The following is a 4,198-nucleotide window of genomic DNA, read 5'->3' as shown; positions in this document are numbered from 1 at the left end:
GGAAGCCCTCGCCGGGCGTCGCCCCCCTTGTCCTCCCCCGCTCCGCACCTCCGCGGTGCGGGTCGTCGCTGCCCCCCCGCGTCCCGCCGCCGCAGGGCGCCTCACCCGGGGCAGCTCCGCCTCCCTCCCCCGCTTCCCCCCGTTATTTCCCCTTGTCCCGACGAAGCCGAGGACCCCCGAGCCCTATTTGGACGGTCTGGCCGGCCCCTGGGAGGGGGTCACGGCGGGGACCCGAGATTTCCCGGCCCCCCCTCCCCGTTGCTGAAGCTCCGAGGAAGGAGTCCCCCCGGCAGGGAAAGCGCCGGCTCCTCTCTGCAGAGCCTTCCCGGGAAGAGCAGGGATCCAAGAAGAGGAAAAGCATATTTATCGGATTGGCATTTTTTTCTCTCTTAACAGCACTTCTTCCTAATGATATTTACTTAACTGCATTTGACAGCAGTTAAGAACACGTCTCCTGTAAACAGGATCTATTCTCCTTCTGCCTACAACTGCCTGTCAGCTGCGAAGCCAATCGCAGTAATAACCGCTGGATCATTTTAAATGTGGCTAAACCTACGTTGGACAAAATCAATCTGCCATTTGTTGGCTCGGAAGGAAATCACTTGCACAGTTTGACGAATTGCTTGCAATACCCTTCAGCAATTCTCAATCGCATCGCTGTGTCCCTTCCTCGCAGCCCTCCTCCTCTCTGCTCCCTGGCTTCGGCTTTTTCCTTTTTTTCTTTCTTTTTTTTTTTTTTTACCCTTTCGCTTGGACTTCAGGTAATCTGAAATGGCACTGACCCTTCTCATCCTTCCGATTACCTTTCTGAAGCATGAACTTGGTATAAAATCACACATCAGAAAATTCACTATAATTATTTTGCAATGCCATCAGCACAGATCCATCAAGGAGGAAACCCAGTAGTGGAATGCTCCTCGCAGCCACATGAGCGGCCAGTCCCGTCCCGCCTGAGTGACAGCTTTGGTAATTAAGTGATTGTAGAGACCTCCCCAACTGTTCTAACAACCTTGTCAGGGCCTGTCTGCGGACAGAACAAGCTGAAATCAATGTGCTTTCTGCTCCCTGAGCATTTCTGATCATGTCCTCAGCCTGCATCGGGGGAAACATTTCACAAAAGAAAAACAGTTGCACTAAGCGTCGAGATTAATTTTTTGGAGCAGAAAGTTAACTTTCTTCGCCTCTTTTTGTTTGTTTGTTTGTTTGTTTTCTTTTTTTTTTTATTTGCTTCCCGTCATGGGAAGGCGGAGGGCAGCGGAGAGCCGCCGCCCTGGCGCGGCGGGGCTGGCTGGGGATAAGCGGGCCGCGCTCGCTCCGCGCCGCTCCGCGCCGTTTTGTTCCCGCTGGGAAACGTTCTGTAGCGTCTCTTGCAACGGCCCCAATTACTCCGAGGTACAATATATTTTCGCCGGGATTAGACGGCGAGTCTGTTGGCACTGTGTAAATGTCAAGCAGCAGCTTTTAATAAAGGGATGTTCAGACTGTTAAATTTCACAGTACAACGGGCTCGGCCCCTCCCGGCCCCCTCCGCCCCCCCCCTCCCTCCGAGCTCCGAGGCTGCCGCGGAGCCAACACGACTGCGCACCAAAAATCCGAGCGGGGAGCGACCCGTCCCGGGGCCGGGACGCTGCGCCCGGATAGCCCCGAGCTGCTTCGCGGAGGGACCCCCGGAGCCCCGCACCCCGATCCTCGGGGTCCCCTCGGTGGGGCGAGGCCTTCCCGTCGAGGGCCGAGGCGGCAGTTGCAGCCCCTTCCCGGCTCCCTGGGGCCGGACTCCGCCGGCCGGAGCTCGGGGCCGGTCCGTGGCCGCCCCCCCGGGCAGGGACGGGCTGGCGAGCCGGCACCCCCCGGCCGGGTACATGATACCCCGTCCCTGTCGCTCACTGCCCCCAGCCTCCATCGGGCCATCGATTAGCGCTCAAAGTGCCGCTCTAATTAGCTGCCTGCTAATTAACGAGCGGGGCCCCGTCCGCCTCCTCTGAGTGGCACCTTCGCTCATCGCTTTGATTCGGCTATTGCTGATTTATTGGCGGGGGCGGGGGGAAACTCCTTGGCTTTGCCCGCAGTCAGACGGGTGGGATGGGATGGGAAAGGGGGGGTCACACAGCCAGGGGCCGCGGGGATGTGGGGCTGCAGCTGTCCCGCATCCACCCCTGGCCTCAACAAGTGCCAGGGGAGCTCCGCGGCCCTCCGCGCCCTCGTAAGGTGCCAGTAGGAGGTGGAAGGCCTTTTTTGCGTGCGGTGCCCCCCGCGTAGGGTTGATCTGGCTTCTGGGAGTCCGAATCCACCCGTGGTGCCCTCCGGAGGAGCGGGAGAGGCGCCGCGGGCCGGTGCGTGGCCCGGGCGGGAGCAGAGCGGTTGCCCCGGGCGGGCCCCGCCGCCGCTTTCCCCCAGAATATTTCTGCACAATGGAGTCGAGGATTAAAAAATAAGGGGAAGGAAATGAAAGGTGTTCACTCTTCAGGAACATGACTTTAAGCCCTAAATCCCGATTCCGGGACGGGGAAGTGTATTGTGAGTTAAAGGATTATGCTAGTGTAACATATTACCCCGGATCCCGCATTCCCCTAGGGATAATTAGGACATACTTTTGGTAAATTGCAAACCAAGACAGCAGGATAAATGCGGCCGCCGCGGGCTGTTTCCCTGATGCAGGAAATCTGCCTGTGCATTTGCAGATATTTAAACATTTTTTCCCTTTCTCCCGTTTTTTTCATTTTGCTCCCGTTCCCGCTCTCCTCTTCTCCTGTCCCATTTCTTCTCCTTGTTCCTTCAAACGCCCGGATCTGTAGGGACGCGCTGGCAGGAGGTTACCCCTCCGTGCCGCCGACCCCTCTCCCACCGGGGCGCGGGGCCCGCGCTGCCTCCGGCCCCGTCCGCACCGGACGCCCGTCGGGGACAACGGGGGCGGCCGCCACCGCCGCCCAGCGGACGCAGGCGGCCCTGCACCTCCGCCGGCCTTACCGCCTCCGCTCCCTCACCGGCCTCCGGGCGCAGCACCGGCGCCTACAGCCCCGGGGCAAGCGGTACGCCGGGCTGTCCCTGGCCCCCCGCAGCTGCCTACCCGCGGGGCGGCGAGCGGCGATGCGGGGCCGTCGGGGCGAAGTGGGGGATGCTCGGTAGCAGCGGGCTGCCCGCGGGCTGGGTGTCCTGCCGTCGGAAAGCTGCTTTCGAAGTGCGGCAGGGGGCGGCGGGACCTGCCCCGCCGCGTCACCCAGCGCAGGCCGGTGCGGTTCGGGTGTGACACCGGTGCATCCCAGGGAAGGCCCGGAGATCTTGTAGCAGCGAGGACCCAGAAGCTCCTCGGCCCACCCCGCCAGGGCAGGCCGGCCCCAAGCCGTCGGAAGCGGAGCGGGAGGCCGCGGCGCCCTCCGCACCGGTACCTCTGCTGTCGGGGCGCGGGTCATTACCCCGCACGGCTGCGGGGTCTCACGTCAGACCCAGCCGCCCACAACGAGTTACGGGCTCGCCGCGGCCCCCCGCGCCCCCCGGGCTCCCCATGCGCTGCCCGTTTCCCTCCGTCGCTCTGAGCGGGACGGCTTCCCCGGGAAACGCACCCCGGTGGGAAACGGGACCAGGGCGCAACCGCGCAGCTACCGCACCCACGCGTCCTCTGCGCAGGGCCGGGTAAGGGACTGCCGGTACGGGGCAGGAGAGACGGGGTGGGAGTAAGAAAGGACCTGGCGTCTCCTCAATCTTGGCCCCGGGCCGGCGGCGGGCTCCCGTTACCGGGGCGGCCGTTGCCTGCGGGGCGGGGGTGTCACACCTAAGGCGTTACGCAGTGCCGTCGCTGAACGCCAGCACCCAAAAAACGTCCCTTGAGTTTATCCTGCCCTAATCCTGGCTTGCGCTCCCCCACTTGCGCTGCGCGGTCCCTCCGCGCCCCCGAGGTGTGGGGGCTTTTGGGGGGGCTGGTTTGATCCCGGGGCTGGTTGGTGGGAACGTCGGGGGTGGTGGGCCCGGGAGATGTGGTAAAGTTAACTCGGAGAACTCTAAATCGTTCTTTAACCACCTGTATAATTACTCCCGGCTAATTAGGCTGTCGAGGCGCCGCTTCAATCGGGATTAATACGACGTTTTAGTCCCTGGCGCTGCCCATCACCCTGCCGTTCAACCGGGGAACCGTCTCCCGAAAACACCGGGTGATGGATCTCCCGGGGAACCGGGACACGACGGGGCGGGGACGGGCGCGGGAGGG

This window comes from Calidris pugnax, unplaced genomic scaffold (genome assembly GCF_001431845.1).
Source record: "Calidris pugnax isolate Ruff unplaced genomic scaffold, ASM143184v1 scaffold18, whole genome shotgun sequence".
Classification (NCBI taxonomy): domain Eukaryota; kingdom Metazoa; phylum Chordata; class Aves; order Charadriiformes; family Scolopacidae; genus Calidris; species Calidris pugnax.
Note: the sequence above shows the minus strand (reverse complement) of the source record.